A 20,758-nucleotide genomic window follows, 5' to 3' on the forward strand; every position below is an offset into this window, starting at 1 on the left:
GGTGCTAAGTATATTAAAGTTAATCATTCTTCCTTCAACCATTTCACTTAGGAATAGCACCACCAAAGAGGTGTTTATTTCCATACTGGCAAATAAGCATTCAGCAATATGTTCAATTTCATTGGCCAGGGGAGCAAATACTCAAGAGATACAGCCGTCATTTATGCCTCTAGTTGCAAAAGTGCCTCAGAACTTCACACATCTCACCAGCTGGACAATCTCAAGCTCACATTTTATGGTCACCCCATAAAGATAAAACGGTTGCTGATTAAAAAGTAGATGCATTCCTCAAAGACTGTAGCTCTGAGCCCTGGCCTTTCTTTCCTTAGATATGCGCTTGGTCCCCTGTATACTACCCACTTGTACATTTGTCTTCCTGGGTGCAAAACTAAGCCCTTCTTTGTGGGGGATCTGAGTGCATTTTACATGTATAGAGATGTATTACAGTGCTTGGACCAATTTTAGCTATGGTGCTAATCTGATTCCACATTTAAGTGGAGATAATGCCTTTAGGACTCCCTGTCATCACATCCATTTATTCACTTTAGGCTTTTCCTTTTGATCCTGAGCCAGAATTCATAAGCACTCTGTACACCTTCTGCCCTCCAGACCTTTGTAGGCTAGTAATTCCACTGTCTTCCAGAAATTAGCTAAAAATACTGAAGCCCCAATACTCTCATTCACACATACGTCCACTGACCCTTCACAAACCCTTATAGGCCTCATTCAGAAAAAAGATTGAGAATGTTATTGAGTACTGACCACATTACAAACTGTGTGGAATAAACAAGTCAACATTTTCGCCTTTAAATTTGTTCACAGTATGGTAAGTACCAATTAAATGGATATGAGAAAGGGGCACACATAATTTCTATGTACTATGCACATATTTATATGTACTATGTAAATTAATACATATATAATTCACATGTATGCATTATATCTAAATTTTATAAAATAATATAAGTTAAAGTTTATATATTTTATATATGTGTATGTGCATATGTGTATATATACATACACATTTATATATACATATATACACATACATATGTATGTGTGTATATACATACGTGTGTAAGTATGTGTATATATATGTGTATGTATGTGTGTGTGTGTATACTTTATTTATCACTCCCCAAAAAGGGAGAAACCCAGACCCTGAGTTGTTCTTTGGGGAGCCAGATGCCTAGGAGTTAGACTTGCCTGTAGTAAGTAGTATGTAAAATCTCAGAATTAGCATTCAAAGGCAAAAAAAAGAAAGAAAGAAAGAAAAAGAAATTAGACATCCCATCCATATAATCAATTCTAATATTTGAGAAAGTATTTGGGAAACAAGGTGTAAAAATAATATAAAAATCAAGGATGCAGTCAGGAATGAGGTGGTTCCAAGCAGGGAGCTGGAGGGGAGCCTATGGATGCCCCCTGAGCTGTAGGAGCAAGGCTGGGAACTCTGGATAGAGCTACCTGAGCCTTGGTCGGTCAGCCTGGGGACTGCAGGAGTGCGACAAACCAAGACAGGAAGTACTTATGCTTCTGGCTTCACTGCCTCCCTAACCCTGTGCTTCCCACCCATTGGTGATAGCACCTATCAGAGGCCCACACAGAATCATATAGAGCAAGTGACTGTGGTGTTTTTCATCCTGCCATCGGACAGGGAAGTTCATTCGGATTCACTTCGGAGCCACTGGAAAGCTGGCATCTGCTGACATTGAAACCTGTAAGTCTGGACACTTGATACAAATTCCTTGGTATTTTGCCACAAAGGTCACTCTTGGGAACCTGAAATCATTATTTTTGTTGTTGTTACCTTAGATCTCTTGGAAAAATCCAGAGTGACATTTCAGTTATCTGCTGAGAGAAGCTATCATATTTTTTACCAAATCATGTCAAACAAGAAGCCAGAACTCATTGGTAAGCTCTCGGATATCATTCTTATCTTCCTCATCAGTGGCTTTGGGACAATACCCAGAGTAAGTTGTGTCTACAGTATTAAAAAGATCTTGGTGTTTTCCAGACCTGCTTCTGATTTCAACCAACCCCTTTGACTTTCCCTTCGTGAGCCAGGGAGAGGTCACTGTAGCCAGCATTGATGACAGCGAGGAGCTGTTGGCGACTGATGTAAGCATGAAATTAATTTGTTTATGCAGAGAATTAAGGAGTTTGAACTGACAGGCAGCTCAGGGAACTCATGAGAAAACTGGGACCCAGGGACACTAAGTGATTAGACCAAAGACAGGGATTGAGAGCTCAGAGAATGAGTCCAGTTTGCCCTTTTCCCTACTTAGCTCCACATCACAAGATTCCAAAATAAGAATCCAGGGGTTCTCCAAGCACGCCGTCACTTCTATCCTCTAATACTTGAATTAGAATAAATTTTTGCATTTATAAGCTTTGTAATGTAACATTTGTTGGAAGTTTTCAGGTTACAAAATCACCTACCTACACGGCTCAAGAAAGTTTAGAAAATATGAAGAAGTACAAAACAGAGAGGCAAAATAATAATAACAATAATAAACAACCTCACACTTCAATGCCTCTCCATTATTCTTTCTACCTGTCCTTGTAGGTTCACTTTAGGGACCTATCTCCTCTGTATAACTATCTAGTCTGTGGCCTTTTACTTTGGGGAATAATTTGAAAAGTTATTATCTCATTAAATCCACATGAAATTCATGTGGATTTAATGAGATAATATATAGATAGTGCTTTACCCATCCAAAGTTCCTCCACTCATCCCACACCCCCACCCCATTATGGATGAGCATCCGCTGCCTAGAACATTTGGCCTTTGGTTTTTTGGGATTGGCTTACTTTGCTTAGCCTGATATTCTCTAACTCCATCTAATCACCTGCAAATGCCATAATTTTATTCTCTTGTATTGCTGAGTAATATTCCATTATATATATATATATATATACCAAATTTCTTTATCCATTCATCTATTGAAGGGTATCTAAGTTGGTTCCACAGTTTGGCTACTGTAAATTGTGCTGCTATGAACATTGATGTGGCTGCATCACTGTAGTATGCTGTTTTTAAGTCCTTTGGGTATAGACCGAGGAGTGGAATAGCTGGATCAAATGGTGGTTCCATTCCCAATTTTACCAATGCACAGCACACACACACACACACAAAAAAAAAAAGGAGCTTTGCCTAAATTTGCTCCTTTTTCATTCAAAAACCAATGGTATTATATTCAGTGATCTCTTTTTCTAGATCTAATGTTCTATAATGCATTTATTTGATTCTGAACAATATTGGAATTCCTATGTTACAATGATAAACGTTCAAGCTTTGGGACTATTTCTCCATCACTACCTATGTGATTTCCTTCCCACGATGATTCCTAATCACCTCATCCAGAAAATAGCCCCCATCTATGTGCAGTGGGAAGGATTTTACTCAGTTCTTATTTGATGGACAAAGATAGATCATTCACGTATTCTTCCTACAATCACCTCCAGACACACAAACATGTTAAATAAATGGTTTTTACTCACTAACTTACCACACCCCACCCATCATCCATTTATCGAAACAAATTTTATCTCATGTTCTGTAAGGAGATAAGGTCTCTGCCAGGAGAAAGCTGCAGACAAATCCCTGGGTCCTGTTGAGACACTGGCCCTTTTTCCCCTCTCAGAATGCCATTGACATCCTGGGCTTCAGCTCAGAGGAGAAAGTTGGGATCTACAAGCTGACAGGAGCCGTGATGCACTATGGGAACATGAAGTTCAAGCAAAAGCAGCGAGAGGAGCAGGCAGAGCCAGACGGCAGGCACGGAAGGTAACTTCTTTGAAGAAGGTGGATTTGACTCCCCGTCTGTGTTTGTGTGTGGATGATACCATGGGAGCTAAACACTACATCTCAAGACTTGCTCTTCCAAAATTGTATAAGTGGAACTTGAGTTGTCTGAAGCTCAGAGTACCAACACTGGGGAAGTCCACCAGCTTGATCGGGGACTCCTGTAGTGGTGAATGACCAACCACTCTGCTAGTTTCCACTTTCAAAGTTGGCCTGCTTTTTAAGGTAGAATTAATGCGAGAATATCATGAAGTGAACTTTACTTTCTTTCCATGTATATCACTACTATTAATGTAAACAATACTGTCATAATCATTTTGGGCCTAAATGAGGCCTTTGATAAAGTGGGGTCCAAATTTTGTTCTTCCTATCACTCCTACCTTGACATCTAAGTACGGACTGGTGAACAAATGTTCCTCTTCCTAACTCTCACCTGGCTGATCTCACCATTATCCTCTGAGAGGCTTGGGAGGAGAGCCTAGGGAAGCAGGAGGGCTGAACAGGGACAGGATTAACCCCTATGTGTCCTACTTATTGAACTTCTTATCTCTCACAATGTACCAATTCCTTGAATAGAAGGCTGGCAACGTGGGTCAACCCTGATGATTCCAGATTTATCTGTCATTCCCACAGGGTGTGAAGCAGAGTGTTTTTAGCCCTTGGGTAATAAATAAGGAATTAGAGACTAGGCCCCATAAAGCCTGCCTGCTTAGGTTAGTCCCTCCTAGGATAATCTCCCTTTTGTATCAACTCAAAATCCACTGGTTAGCCATCTCATCAGGGATGTGATAGCCTATCATACACTCCTGCCACACTCAGGTGAAGAAAAGCGTGTATGCACACCCCAGGGAGCATGTCTCAGAAGCAGTCTTAGAATCTTGCCCATGATACCTGTGCAGAGTAAATCACAGGAAAGAAAGAATCCCGAAGGAATGAATTTCTGACTGAAGTAATCAGGGAAGGCTTCCAGAGGAGGAGCCACTGGCTTGGACTGTGAAGGATGATTAGGATTCTGGAAAATGTGGGGTAGAGGGAAGAATAAGCATTAGAACTGCCTCACAAGGTAGTCCAGAAAAGATTGTGCTGGGAAGGGAGGGACAGAGAGGGGTCCACTTTGGCTACAGAGCGGTCTGTGTGTAGTGGATTTGTAGGAGATTAAAATTTAAATGTGATTATTTGGGCATTAGTTCTGAAAGTCCTTGAGTGCCAGGGTAAATGGTTTAGAACGTATTTGGCAAGCTACAGAAACCACTGACACTCCAAGTAACAAGGGAAGTGTGTGACCACCTGGGATTAATCAGCCAGCAGTCAGCTTGTCAACTCACCAACAACCCAGCCCAAGGGGTACCCCCAGGAATTCACATATAACCTATGCACATCCTCCAGGATGCTTTAAATTATCTCTAGATTACTTGCAATACCCAAACAATGTAAACACTATGTAAATAGCTGTGCTGTATTGCTTAGAAAATAAGGACAAGAAAAAGAAGTCTGTATATGTTCAGTACAGATGCAATCTTTTCCCAAATATTTTTGATCCAAGGTTAGTAGAATCACACATGCAGAACCCACAGCAGATACTACAAGTGTAGTCCATAAGCCAAATAAAATTGCCCATGTTCAACTGCTTTCAACTGTGAACACTTGAAGGCAGGTTCAAGGTTTTGAGTTTCTCTCTCAACCATTAGCACGGCACTTTGTATAAATTAGGAAAGGGCCTAACATGTATTGTCAACTGTCCACATGGTTCTTTACTTCAGTACCATTTTATGTATTATCAGACTCTAATATTACTATGCAAGTTATGTCTTTTTATGAAGTTGAAATATCAGTAGGTCAAGATCAAACAAAAAGTTAATTGCTGATAAAGGTTATATCCAAGAGGCAAGTTGCAAGTTCTTGAGACAGGTCCCTGGACTATGAGTCCAAACCTCACTGAATCAGTGCAGTCCTGGTACATATGGGAGAATGCAGAGACATCAAAAGGGACTCATAGAAAACATTTCTGGGAGGAACGAGAGCCTCATTGGGCGCCTTAGCAGTGGCTGCTTTTGCATGACACATTTCTCCTCTTCTGTCAGTGGCTGACAAAGCTGGGTACCTGATGGGTCTGAATTCTGCAGAAATGCTGAAAGGCCTGTGCTGTCCCAGGGTGAAGGTTGGAAATGAATATGTCACCAAAGGGCAAAATGTCCAACAGGTAATGGAGATGCTTCAAATCTAGTTGATGAAGGTATTTTGCTATTTTAATCATCATATTAAAGTCTTCTCAGTGACAGTTTTCAGAAATACATAGGGAACTGGTTTGGGCATTAAGGGGGAATTCATTTTAGACCTCAGGGGGAATTCAAGTCATGCCAAAGAAAAAATGCCCACCCACCACCACCCCCTGCATGTCATGAGCACCGGGAATCAGGCAGTGAAGAACCCTCTAGAGCCAGGTGGCTTTTTCTAGCATCTTTACTGAGGTGGCATGGGCAGTCATCTTTCTCCTTCTCTGTTTATCTTTGCTTAGGCAGAGAAGCTTTCTCCACCTCTTTGCGTGGATGACCCCCTCATACTTCCCAAGTTTACATATCTGTGTTTCCAGATCCACCCAGATATTCAGACCAGTCAACTCCAGATTCTCTTAAGAGATACTCTCATTCACCCATACTGGAGCAAGGATCCAACTCTGGCTCCAGTAAGTATGGCCAGGGGCTAGAGTCATGGGCTATAATCCTGGTTGTTAGAAAACTATCTTTGTAAGTGAAATAGTTCTCAAAGAAACAGGAGCATCATGAGCTGGACAAATATCTCAAGAAATATTTAATATTATGTTGAACAGTATGAAATTGACAAAAATTCAATGGCTTTTGACCTTCTTGACATCAATTTCATCTGTTCCAACTTAATATGACTGTAAAAATGCCAATTTGAGTGTGGTGTGGGTGATCCTTCCTCAAGGTGACCAACTCAGTGGGAGCCCTGGCCAAAGCCGTCTACGAGAAAATGTTCCTGTGGATGGTCACCCGTATCAACCAGCAGCTGGACACCAAGCAACCCAGGCAGTACTTCATTGGGGTCTTGGACATTGCTGGCTTTGAGATCTTTGATGTGAGTTGTTTGGGGAAATGACTGGCTGACTTGGTGTCTGCTTGGCAGAATTTCCAGGGAATTTTCCAAACTCACTCAAACTCTTTGGTATTGGAAACACCTAGTTCAACAGCCTGGAGCAGCTGTGCATCAACTTCACCAATGAGAAACTGCAACAGTTCTTCAACCACCACATGTTCGTGCTGGAGCAGGAGGAGTACAAGAAGGAAGGCATCGAGTGGGAGTTCATTGATTTTGGGATGGACCTGGCTGCCTGTATTGAGCTTATTGAGAAGGTAGAGAAACGCTGCTCCCCAGGGAAAGCTCCTCTTTGCTGGGACCCTGGGATACTTGTTACTCTGCCTCTTCTCTGCTAATAGATTGGTGTCCTAACCTTACTCTCCAAGGCTGTGAGCCTTCAGATGACTGAATCCTCTTTTATAGAAAGGATAAAGCATTTGAAAAGCACCCCAGAATCTGTTCTGACACTTCAAAGAGGTGCATGGATGGTTCAGATCCAAGTGTTCCGTTATTCCGAAGAATGTGAGTGCCATTCCAACAAGGCACTCACATTCTTGATTTGCCCAAAGACCCAAAGGGGAAGGACCGTGCACAATGGGGTTCTTGGTAGAACATTACTATGAAAACAGAAGATGACATCAACTTTTAAAAAATGACTTCCCATAATAATTTTGAAAACTGATCATGTTGAAATAACTATATCTTCCTAAGTAGCCATAGGAAGCCCAGATATCATTTAATGTATGATTCATCTTATGGCTCTATGTGCAACTTTCTATTCTTTCCATGTTCTTTTGTTCAACAAATATTAAACACATTCTGTATATCTACCATTGTTTGGTCATTGCACCAAAACAAGAGCCTTGTTCCTACAGAGCTTATGTTCCAGTGCTGGAAGTACCAGAGTGATGGCACCAAAAAAATTCTCTTTGGCTTCCCCAGACCATGGAGCCATTGGTAGGTACTCTTAAATATAGAGGAATGGTCTCTGTTATCCTCCTTCCAGCCTATGGGCATCTTCTCCATCCTGGAAGAGGAGTGCATGTTCCCCAAGGCAACAGACACCTCCTTCAAGAACAAGCTGTATGACCAGCACCTGGGCAAGTCCAACAACTTCCAGAAGCCCAAGCCTGCCAAAGGCAAGGCCTAGGCCCACTTCTCGCTGGTGCACTATGCAGGCACTGTGGACTACAACATTGCTGGCTGGCTGGACAAGAACAAGGACCCCCTGAATGAGACAGTGGTGGGACTGTACCAGAAATCTTCACTGAAGTTGCTGTCCTTTCTTTTTTCCAACTATGCTGGTGCTGAAACAGGTAAAATTCTTATCTTTATCCACCCCCCTCCCCAGCCCCTGTGGAAATCTCTGTGTAATTACTCATATCACAAAGCTGCTCATAGAACCAGTAGTCAAGCTTCAGGCTGAGCTAGATTTGTCTGTCTCTGTTCTCCATTTTTTCTTTTCCCTACTCTAACTCCTCCTTAAGATAGACGTCTGTGGAGGTAAACTGCCCCTCTTAGTGCACAAAGTCACTAATACTAAATTATTTAATTATGTTTTCATTAATATATAATTTACATTCAATAAAATTTACCCTTTACATTTTCCAGCAGTGCTTAGTATATTCACAATGTTGTACCACCACCATCTGATTCAAGAACCATTTCATCACCCCCTGCAATCTATCAACATCCGTCACTCCTCAATTTGATCCAGATCCCCTGAAAACCACTGATCTCCTTTCTGTCTCTGTGGATTTGCTATTCTGGAGATCTGTTACAAATTGAATAACATACAACATGGCCATTTGTGTCTGGCTTCTTTCACCAGACTAATATTTTTAAGGTTTGTCTATGATGTAGCATATTTCATCAGTACTTCCGTCCTTTCTGTAGATAAATAACATTCCATTGTGTGAATGTACCACATTCTATTCATCCATTCACCCATTGGCAGACACTTGGGTTGCCTTGACCTTTGGGCTATTGTGAAAACTGCTGCTATGAGCATTTGTAGACACGTTTCTATGGAAATATGTGTTGTCAATTCCCTTGAAAATATACCTAGGAGTGGAATTGCTGTGTCACATGGTAACTATGGCAACCTTTTGAGGTGGCTGAATCCTTTTCCAAAGTGACTGCAGCAGCTAGTGTCACTTTTTAAGGTTACCATTGTATTTATATTTTAAATAATTGCCTAACTAGAGTTGAAAAGGAGAGACTACCTTAAATGTATAAATTTATTACATTAATGCTTTTCATTTTAAAATATATACAATATAAACATTTCATAGATAATTGGATCTTTTTAAAAATTAATGTGTAGCATACTTTGGCAGAAAAATGTGATAAATGTGCATAAATTTAAACTTCATGTGGGCTAAATATGAAAGTGAGCCATTCAGAAAAAGTAGAACAAATATCACTGACTCCAAATTCAGATAGCAAATTGGGTTATTTCTTTTAGAAAGAAGAAAATTTGACTTGTAGAATATTATCGGCTTACTTTTATTACCTTCGGTTACTTTCTTATTAAGAAGTAAACAGGGGAGCTGAGGATGTACAGCCCTTGCCTAGTGGGTGAAAGGACCTGGGTTCACTTCTCAGTACTGCCAAAAAGGTAAGAAAGAAAGAAGGAAGGGAGGAAGGAAAAAGAGAAAGAGCTAAACAAAAATTCTGGAATAAAAGGATGTCAACTCAAGAAAGAAATCACGGGGCTGGGGTTGTGGCTCAGCGATAGAGCTCTTGCCTAGCATGGGTGGGGCCCTGGGTTTGATCCTCAGCACCACATAAAAATAAATAGATAAAATAAAGGTATTGTGTTCAACTACAAATAAAAAATAAAAAAAATATTTTTAAAAAAGAAATCACAATCATTAAGAGGGACATCTCAATCTTGCCAATTAGTCAGTCTGATTTCATGTCTGACCTCTAAAGGTAAGAGACTAATCTTCTGTTCTGAGAGTCTTAAGTTATTATTAAAGTAAAATGCCACCCACATGCACCCTCCCCACCCCATCAATGGGGATAAAGTTGAGCTTTCCCAAATCTGGACAGTTTAAAAGCATCTTTTAAAAAATCAAACAAGGGGCTGGGGTTGTGGCTCAGGGGTTGAGCGCTCACCTAGCACATGGAAGGCCCTGGGTTCTATCCTCAGCTCCACATATAAATAAATAAAATAAAAGTATTGTGTCCAACTACAACTAAAAAATTATTATTTTTAAAAATCAAACAAATAACAATTTAAGTCTGTTAAGTCAAAAGAAAACCAAAGCTCCTGTTTTTGGACTTGAAAGAGGTGATTGGAGAGTCCACCACTGTGTTCTCTGGGCTGCCTCTGACCTGCCCTTCCCTGTCTGCCTCCAGGTGACTCCGGGAGAAGCAAGAAAGGCGGGAAGAAGAAGGGATCCTCTTTCCAGACGGTGTCAGCCGTGTTCAGGGTTCGTGTTTTGGCAACTTCCACATTGCAGTTATTCTGCCTGGTAAAAATGACATGTGCTGAAATAAATGGGCTTGTTTTTTTTTTTTTTTTTTTTTGGTTTGTATCCCAGGAAAATTTAAACAAATTGATGACCAACTTACGGAGCACTCACCCTCACTTTGTACGATGTCTGATTCCCAATGAGACCAAGACTCCTGGTGAGTAGCAATCCCATCTTGCAGAGCATTTATTGAACCGAGGAGAACTTCCTAAAATGTACATAAAATTCTGTGCATGTGTGTAGGGAAAGGGTTATAGTCTTTATCACTTCTCAAATGAGTTTGTTAAATCAGGTTACCTGACTTGTAAATTAAAACACTGGATGCCATTTTAAATTCTAGTTTCATTTGCTGTGAAGAAGCTTTTGAGCTTAATGCCATCCCATTTACTGAATATTGATTTTACTTCTTGCACTTTAGGAGTCTTGTTAGGGAAGTTGGTTCCTGAGCCAATGTGTTCCAATAGGTTGGGCCTACATTTTCTTCTAGTATGTGCAGAGTTTCTGGTCTAATTTCTAGGTCTTTGATCCACTTTGAGTCGAGTTTTGTGCAGGGTGACAGATAAGGATTAAATTTCATTCTACTACATATGGATTTCAGATAAATAATTCAAAAATGGCTGTTAGGTGCAGTGGTACATGCCTGTAATCCAGCAATTCGGGAGGCTGAGGCAGGAGGATCACAAGTTTGAGACCAGCCTGAACAACTTAGCAAAACTCTGTCTCAAAATTTAAAAAGTCTGTGGATGTAGCTCAGTGGTATAGCATTCCTGAGTTCAATCCCCAGCACCACAACCCCTCCACACAAAAATACTTATGAGACCCATGCAATATTTGGGATATATGTATATTAAAAATTTATTTAATTTAAATATTTAAAAATATTCATTTTATATTTGAAATTCAAATTCAACAAGGCATCTTATATTTTTTTTCTAGTGTCCCTACCATGAAATCATATCCCAAGCATTGTATGTATGTGTATAGACACATTTCATCCATAGCTCTCATAAGATTCTTGAAGGGCTCTATTGGCCTCTTTTATCCTAAAGTAAAGAATCATTGCATTTGGCAAATAATTGTCTTTGGTATCCCATCGTAAAAACAGCATCAATCACAACAGATTTTTGGTTTTTATCCTGTAGTGTGTGTCAGCCACCTTATTAAATTATCTCTCATCCTCGAAACAGATACATGTGATTACCTCCACTTTAAAAATGAGAACTGAGAATAAGAGACCATATAAATCTAGATAGAGAACATCGTGCACTAAAGTAGGACCGTAATTGTCACCCAGGCCCGGCTCACACATAGTAGAGTATAGCTGTTTCTCGGGGTCCTTTGTCTCAAAGAGAACAACTATTATCACAAAGAGCTGTGTCTGTGAGGGAGCCTATACACAGTGAAATCCTTCTATACCCAACGCTCGCTCATGACTAAACACTTGCCTCTTTCACATCACAAGTGAATGGAGAGATCAGATGGCCTTCAAGTATCAACAGATACAGGAATGGATCGACCTCTGGGACTTCCAAACTGTGCCAATGGCTTACCTTTTCTTTCAGAAGGTCAATTCTAGGGAAATCTGTCGTTTCCTCTCTGTTTCCCCTTTGCTCTGGCATGGCTCTGTTTTCATTTCCTTGTCTGGAAAGAGACTAACACCCTGCTATGGTAGATAGCCTGGGAGACACCTCAGAAAGCACTTAGTGCCACCCCTTCATTTCCTAGAAGAGGTCACACTAAAGACCCTGGGATTCCAGTGCTTCACCCCAGGGCACTCAGAGCTGGGACTGAAAGCCACAGTCCAAGACCAAATCTCCAACTTCCTCCCCATCCACAGGCACATGTGGTTCTTTCTAGTTGTTCTTCTACAACCTCCCATGGCTTCATGGGATCAGAAACAGGAACCCCTAGGAAGCAGGGCTGCTGCCTCCCTCTGACTCTCTTCTTGTGACAAGCCTGGGACTTTCCAGATGTGTGCTGTTTTAAAATGTGGATTTGACTATTATTCAAGTATGGTGAGGCCAACAGATTAGGAGAGTCCTGAAAAGATGGTTTGTCACTGCAATTCCCAAGATAGGGGGTTCACCCTGTAAAGTCAGGAAGGGAAGGACAAGGGCCAGGTGAGGGGGCAAGAAGAGCAAGGGGGAAATCTCAGATAAGAGACTTTATTGTGATTTTCATGGAAAAGAATGGGTGAGTCGATGTCAACAGGCTAAGCTGGTTTAGGATTGGATAGACCCGAATAATTGCATCAGGCTTCAAGGTGTATGAACTGCCCCAGATGTCTTGCTGCTGTGTGATTAGGATAGAGGCATAAGGTCTCAGAGTGTGAGAGCTGAATAAGGACAGTTTGGAAGGTAAGGGCTTTGAATTAGTTTCTTTGCATATGAAAGGCTAATTTAACAAGGAGTCATTAGCTAAGAATTCACTAGCTACAGAAGGGGCAATCTTTTCCTGGTTAGCAGATCCCCTGAGATGCCAAAATTATAAAATGGATATCATGGATGTCATGCAACTGCCTGCGGAAGGGTGAGATGGGAGGAGAAAAGAGTGAGAGGGAAGTAAAAAGTGAGGGAGGATAAAAAGGAAAAATCTTCAGGGGTTGGTAACATGAGAAGAAGGAGGCGGTGGCTCAAGGAATATTTTAGAAATTCTGGAAATTTGTACCAAAACAAATGAGGACTTTTCATGGATCTGCTAGAAAACAACTCAGCCAGGGTTGGGAGGAAACACACAGAGGGTCCAGTCTTTGCTCTGCCAACTACCTTGCAAAGCCTTTCACTTCTCCAGGCCTCAGTCTTCCCCAGGTTCTGTGGAGATTAGGAAAGGGCCCTGTCCCCTGTCCCTCCTCTCTCTCTCCACCACCAAGTGCACACAGTATACAATAGGTGCACGGCTTGGCAAGCAACATGGCTGCTCTGGTCTCCCCATCATCAAATGATGGTCCTTTTCTTTTGGTTCTAGAAGGATCATTAACCTCTACCTGTGCCTTTTCTCCCTGCTCCTGGCTCTTGTAGAGATGCAGGGCTTAGCCTTGCCTTTGACCATGCTCGGTTGTGGCAAATCACAAGGACAAGTGTCCGTGAAGCCCCCTACAGTGTGTCAGGGGCTATTTTAACCTCTTTACATCTTCTTCCCCTTAATCTTCACAACAGCCTTTTAAAGCAGATACTCAGTATTTTTCTTATTTTTCAAGTGAAGAAATTGAGACACAGAAAGTCCCTGGTTCACATAGCCAGTAAATAGCACAGCAGGGATTTGAACCAGCAGGAATCATCATCTGAGAATTACTGAGGGGTGGACCAGATGATGTTTAAGGTTCTGTCTACATCAGTGATTTTCTGAATTTCTGATACAATTTCTATTTGGTCTTAACCAAATTTTTCTCTAGGTAATCACTGTCCAATTGAACCTTTGGGAAGGATAGAAATGTTCAATATCTGCACTGTTCAAAATGGTAGCCATTAGTTATGTGAAATGTGGACTAAGTGCAACTAAGAAATGATTTTTTTTGAGAGAGAGAGAGAGAGGAGAGAGAGAGAGAGAGAGAGAGAGAGAGAGAGAGAGAGAGAATTTTTAATATTTATTTTTTAGTTCTCAGCGGACACAACATCTTTGTTGGTATGTGGTGCTGAGGATCGAACTGGGCCGCACGCATGCCAGGCGAGCGCGCTACCGCTTGAGCCACATCCCCAGCCCACGAATTTTTAATGCTAATGAATTCAGATGTAAATAGGCCCACATGGCTAATAACTGCTGCATCAGACAGTGCTGCTCTAGCAAAGCCTTAGAAATTGTATAATGATCTCTCCTCACAAGCCACCAGGGAAGCTTGTAGCATTCCAGAAGTTTTCATAAGGTTAAGTCAAAGCCAGCTTTAGCCACACCCTCCCCAGCAACTTAGGAAGCCCTTGTTAAGAAGCTGTCATGTTGGAACCGGAGAATATCATGCTAAGTGAAATATGCCAATCCCAAAAATCCAAAGGCCGAATGTGTTCTCTGATATGTGGTTGCTAACTCACAGAAGGGGAGAGGGTGGTAGGTAAGAATAGAAGTGCTTTGGATTAGACAAAGGGGAATGAAGGGAAGGGAGGGGGAATAGGAATAGGAAAGACAGTGGAATGAATCAGACATTACTTTTCTACGGGCATGTATGATTACAAGACCAATGTAATTCCACATCATGAACAACCAGAAGAATGGGAAGTTATACTCCATATATGTATAATGTCAAAATCATGTTATCAGGTATAACTAATAAGAACAAATAAAACATATTTTAAAAAGAGAAGCCATCATGTCACCATAGTACCTCACCTGTAACTCCTCACAGAGCCCCACGTCAGAGTGTTCTCAGCCCCAGTTTGATTTGTGTCTGACCTAGGCTGATTACCAAGAGTGGCCATGGTACCTCCCCCGTGGGGATTTGTCCTTCTGTTTTTTCTTCTTCAGTGCAAGTTTTAGTCGTCACCCCCACTTCCCAGGGCAGGTGCGAAGCGATTGACTGATGATCACCCACCCTGAATTCAGCCTGCTCCCTTCTCTCACTAAAGACAAACCTGTATAGTGTAGAGGCAGGAAGAGATTTCAAGGTATCCAACGGGAAGCCCAATAACCACTCCATACCTATTGTGCCCTCTCTGAGAGCCTCACTAGAATCCAGAGCCATAAGCAGAGTAAAGATCAAACCGTTGGCTCTCATTCCTATGGTTGTGGGTGCCAGAGTCTCCCAAAGAGACCAGAACTTGTTAGCAGGTTTTAGCCTCCTTCAACCCCCATCTTAAAGCTGGCATTACCTCTAGTGAAATCTGGGTGTTTGGGGATGGCTCCTGGTGCCTTGGATCATCCAGGATGAACAATGAGCTATGAAACTCTGGAGGTTTTGCAGAAAGGACTGCAAGTTTTAGATCAACCTGGAAAAATTGGCAAGACCCTGTCTCAAAATTAAAAAAAAAAATACAAAAGACCTGGAGATACAGCTCATTGGTGGATACCCTTGGGTTCAATCCTCTCTACTGCAATAACAACAACAAAAAGAAAAAGAAAACAAAAAAGTAAAAGGAGCTGAACAATGAAAAAGCCACAGGCATCCCTTAGAATGTTCTCTTCCCAGGTGTGATGGACCACTACCTGGTCATGCACCAGCTGCGCTGTAATGGGGTTCTTGAGGGCATCCGGATTTGCAGGAAAGGATTCCCCAGCAGGATTCTCTATGCTGACTTCAAACAGAGGTAGGTTACCTTGTCTTTGCATCTGTCCCCATTTGAGGGCACCTTTTGTTCTCCCTAAAAGCATTCCTTGGGTTGGGTAGTTGGTGAATTCACAAGCCTCCTGGGGTTCTTATGGACTTTGCCTTTTGCTAGGGGATGATCCCATGTTCAAAATGAGTGCTGGGCCTGCCCTAAATGGTCCCAAGGCCAGAGCTCTCTAGCTTGTGACTCTAGACTACAGTGACTCAACCTCCACACTATGGACATTGGAAGCTAGGTAATCCTTTATGAAGGACTGTCCTGTGCATTGTAGGACTTTAGCAACATTCCTGGCCTCTGCCCAACATGCTGGTGGCAAACCCACAGCTCTTACCCTCAAGCTATGACAATCAAATATTTCTTCAAACATCCCTGGGGACCAAATTGCCCCTGTTAAGAGCCACTGCTCCAGACCACCTCTCTCCTCCTCTCTTCTGGGCCTGGGAGTTAAGCCAATGTCCAGAGTAGAGGAGGAGCTGGGACCCTCTAGAGGTAGGAGAACTGAGGTCTGTAGGTCACAGCTGATTTCAAGGCTCTTTTAAATTAGATAGGAACCATTGCCTCTGAAAGCAAAATTCCAGCCCTGTGTGCACTTGCTGGGCTTCCTTTATGCTTTTCTCTCTCTACCATGGCCCTAGTACCAACCTCTAAATATCTCCCTCTCCCAGAGCAGCTGATAGTATCCTACTTCCTCCTAAGGCTGGAACAGAAGGTTCTAGAAGCCCTGGTCTCAAGCATGGGACCATTCTGGGAGTTGAATCCATTTAAGATGTGCTGTCACCTTTCTTTAGGTATCGGATCCTCAATGCCAGTGCCATCCCAGAGGGGCAGTTTATTGACAGCAAAAATGCTTCAGAGAAGCTCCTGAACTCTATTGACGTGGACCGGGAACAGTTCCGGTTTGGTCACACCAAGGTGAGAACAGGTGAAGCTGGAATACCACCACACCCCCAATCCCTCAGGGAACCCACAGTTCTAACTGCTTGTTAGTTGGTTGGAGGGAAGAGTCTCTTTCCTCTTCTGATCCACCTGGCCATCCCTTATCTGAAGCCCAGATAAAGGAAGCTCTGTGGTTAGGAATAGAGGGTTTTCTCTCCACATTGGTCTTGGAGTAAGTAGAAGCTGAGATTGGAAGCCCCAGTGAATAGCAATGAGGAACTTTGATGTCCTAGAGGGAGACGAGAAGAGAGACTCTTAAAGGGAGAGAAAGAGCAACTGACAGAAGAGAACATAGAAGATTCCAGAGACAGTGAGGGTTTGAGCAGAGTAATCATAACCAATAAAATGGATGCTAGTTATTGAGCACATGTGCTATCAGTCCTTCCATACGTATTTCATTCTTCTTACAATAACCGGTGAGAGAGGGGGCATGGTGATTAGGATGGCACCTGCCTCCTCCGGTTCTTGGGAGGGCAGAGGAAATGCAGGGTAAGGGCAGGAAGGCAAGGACAAGGACAATGCTCAAGGTCACATGGAGAGGTAAGTCAGATAGGAACCACTGAGTGGCAAAGGCTGGCTTTCAGTCCTGGAAAGAGGCAGGCTGGGGTCCTCAGATGGTCCACAGAGTACTCTATTTCCTAGGCTGCCATGGAGATGGAGTAAGTTCTGCCACTGCATACAGTTGGTGCAGGGGACCTGAGAGTGAGACCCACATTTGTTGATGGGCAGGGAGAGGAGGAGACCTCATCTGGGTGCAGTTGCACTAGTGTGATTTTTCTGAACTCATTTTTACTGTCTGAGCATAAGCTCTGACAGAACTGATCCATATGAGTTGGTGGGTCTGGAACCTACTTTAGAACAGGTTACCTCTCTGCCCCAAAGGTGCAGCTACAGAGACCAGAGTCAGTGGGAAAAAGTCTTAGAGGCTAAACTGCCGCCGGTTCCAACCCAGAACTCTGATGAGAGTCCAGGAGTGGGCTTGGGTAGATGTAGGCTCCCTCAAGAGACTCAGTTGACCACCTGCTGAAGACAAAGCAGGGGTCATCTCTCTTTGAATACAGGTATTTTTCAAAGCTGGACTCCTGGGACTTTTGGAGGAGATGAGAGACGAGAAGCTGGTGACCCTGATGACACGCACGCAGGCCGTGTGCAGGGGCTACCTGATGCGGTTGGAGTTTAAGAAGATGATGGAGAGGAGGTGATGCAGACTCTCCCTCTGTGTTACCCTGCCCGTCCCACATAGCAGCTGGTTGTTACTTCCTGCTTTTATTGCTGGGAGACTCTCCTTCATTCATTTGACCAACATTTCCAGAGCAGCAATCTCATACAGAAATGAACCCTGTCTTCCAGCAGCTCACAGAGGAGGGGGAAGCAGACATGGGCATGACCAATTTTAACACAAGTGCAATGTTTAGTCAGGGGAGTGGGGACCTGACACAAGCAAGCCCCCCCAAAATATGCTTGGGGCTTTGGAGTTGGCATGAACGGGTCAGCACAAATTTTTTTTCCCCTCTGGAAAAAGTTTTGCATAACCTGTTTTAAAATATGATCTGGAAGGGACACCAACAAGCAGGTCACTGTTATTGGAGCACTAAATGAGGCAGGTAGCGAGGGTCCCCATCCTCTGGTTGATGGGGAAGCTCCAGAAGGAACATAAGGAGATGAGTGAGGGGATCAGGTCTCTCTAGCAGCTGGGAAGAGAGTGAACCTGAGGGGATGGAAGGGGTCATGACCCCGACTGTAGTGGAAGTCCAAATTAAAGAGACAAGGACCTAAATTGAGCTTTAGTCTATGGGTGGGAGAGGAGGGCATGGAATAAGGAAATATTTAAGAGTCTAATTGCTTGGATAATTCAAGGAAAAGAAAAGCAGCATGGATGACTGGTTATGTGAGGGCATTAGGGAAAGCAGAACTTGGGTGGCAGCTTGGTCTTCCAGTGTAGATCTAACAGTGGACCTCCACCATGTGCTAGGAATACACCAGGCATCCAGTTTGGTGAAGCCAATGGAAGCTGGCATGGAAATAAAGTATAGATATTCCAAAAGAAGAACCAGTTTAATGGAGACATAAATACATTTTTAGGCACTTATGTATATTACTATGAAGCTGTGTAGAACATGCAGGGACATAGGCAACAATCAAAATTAGGAAAACAAATCAATTCCCCCAGGGCAAGAGGCTAAGAGACAACTAAAACAGGTCATGGGGTTCTATCAATGCTTCAGCAGGAAGAGGAGGTCTGTATGTCAAAATACTACAAAGCAGCAAATCAAAGGCAGAAGGAGTTCCAAAGAAGTGAGATTTGATTAATAATTCAAATGCGGGAGAAAGACCCAATCGTCTGAATAAATGTGCTGATGGCATTGGCCACTAGGCGTCCACCGATGATCTCAGGTAAAGGATTTTCAACAGGGTGGTGCAGCAGGCAGCCAGGCAAAGCGAGATCCACAAATGGCCCTGTGCCTTCTCTTCTTTCCAACCTTTACACATGCTCTGTCCTGTGCTCCCCATTTGCAGAGCTACTCTGGAACCACAGGGTCTGCGAAGCATGGCTGTACTTCCTTCTCATTCAACCAGGAAGGATGCAGATCCTGGGGTCCTTTGAGGGCAAGCGGGGGTTGAGGCAGACGAGGCCTTGCTGGGGTTTATTAATTGGAGTCCTAACCAATGCAGAGGGACTCCATCTTTTGCATCCAGTACAACATCCGCTCTTTTATGAATGTCAAGCACTGGCCCTGGATGAACCTCTTCTTTAAAATCAAGCCTTTGCTGAAGAGTGCAGCCTTTGCTGAAAAATTATGGGGTGAGAGAGAGTGAATGGCATTATTTGGACCCTTGGAGCCAGCTATACCTGACATTTCAGTTGCATAAGTTGGAAATTTTTATTTAGGTTTAAGCCACTCTGTGTTGATTTCTGTCACTTACAACCAGAAAGATTTTGATTCATCCAGATGCTCCAGGTCCATTAAAGAAGTCAAAACAGGATGTCATTCTGGCTGATGCCAACCAAGTTCAACCAAGGAAACAGAGAAGATTGTAGCTGGACAGAAGGTTTCCAGATTATTGCCAGAGCTGATGCCACAGGACATCCCGCAGGAAGCCAGAGGGACCAGTGACCAGGCAGTAAGGTGTCACTGCATCATGGCATGTTTCTGCTTCCTGGTGGCCAGAGAGACATACTTGATGGCAGTCCATACTATATACCAGGGATAGACACAAAGCTCAACATGCCTCCTCCCAACCATAGCCTTTCACGAGGGCCAGGGGTCCAGTCCCACGTGGTACAAGTGGCCTCTCCCTCTGGTGCACTTGCCTGTAAAACTTGGGTAGAGACAGAAACTGCTGATCCCACCCTGCTTTGCGCAACTGTGACTTCTGTGCTTACTCTATCACCCCACTAAGTGATGATCTCTCTATTGTCGGTTTAATATAATGGACTTGTGAGAAAGTTTTATTTTGTTTTCTTAGAGAAAATGATTCTGCTTACACCTTTCAAATTTAAGAACCAGTCACTTTTTAGGCCACAATTAACCATGTACAGGACAGGAGGTCCGGCTCAGCTCTGTTTACTGGCACATCTCCACCTTACAATAGGATTTCTTGACCCTATGGCCCCACTGTAGGCAACATAGCTTTTTTTTTTTTAAAGTTATGGTCATATACACATAGCATGCAGTTTACCATTGTGACCATATGTGAGTTTACAGCTGAGTGGCTCAACTACTATCACATTATTGTGCAATCCAACTCCATTGTCCATTTTCAGAACATTTTTATTTTGCAAAACTGAAACTTCATACCCATTAAATAACCCCTCATTCCTTCCCCCCACAACTCCTGGCAACCACTGTTCTACTTTGCATCTCTCATAAATGTGACTATGCCATGAGTAGAATCATAAGCATTTGTCCTTTAGCGATTGGATGATTTAACTCAGCATAATGCCTTCAAGACTTACCTAAGCAACCCAGCTTTGAGACATTTTGTGTGTGTACCCACTAACTGTGGCACTCGGTTCTTTACTGAAATGGTCATTCATCTGCTTCATTTCATACCTGGGAAAGGGGAAGTTCAGAGATACAGTGTTTTGAAATGCAGGCCCAGCACCCTATCCGCAGATTTGAATTATTTAATATTCCTGGAATTGAGCTACTTGTTCCTCATGCATCTGGAACTCCCTCTTG

At 42.8% G+C, this 20,758-nt stretch overlaps 1 pseudogene across 1 annotated transcript in view; it reads left to right on the plus strand.

Moving 5' to 3' along the window:
• LOC308633211 (myosin-13-like) overlaps positions 1–19,391 on the plus strand; it is a 33,973-nt pseudogene extending 14,582 nt beyond the window's left edge. The window contains exons 10-23 of the transcript in view: positions 1,658–1,720; positions 1,816–1,914; positions 2,018–2,121; positions 3,648–3,790; positions 5,890–6,008; positions 6,755–6,904; positions 7,009–7,179; positions 7,911–8,220; positions 10,271–10,344; positions 10,456–10,543; positions 15,500–15,617; positions 16,427–16,550; positions 17,636–17,772; positions 19,250–19,391. The product of the transcript in view is annotated as a myosin-13-like (transcript). The remainder of the gene's footprint in view (positions 1–1,657; positions 1,721–1,815; positions 1,915–2,017; positions 2,122–3,647; positions 3,791–5,889; positions 6,009–6,754; positions 6,905–7,008; positions 7,180–7,910; positions 8,221–10,270; positions 10,345–10,455; positions 10,544–15,499; positions 15,618–16,426; positions 16,551–17,635; positions 17,773–19,249) is intronic.
• The last annotated feature ends 1,367 nt before the right edge of the window (positions 19,392–20,758 follow it).

Source organism: Spermophilus citellus, assembly GCF_964194105.1.
Source record: "Spermophilus citellus genome assembly, chromosome: 14".
In the NCBI taxonomy this organism is placed as follows: domain Eukaryota; kingdom Metazoa; phylum Chordata; class Mammalia; order Rodentia; family Sciuridae; genus Spermophilus; species Spermophilus citellus.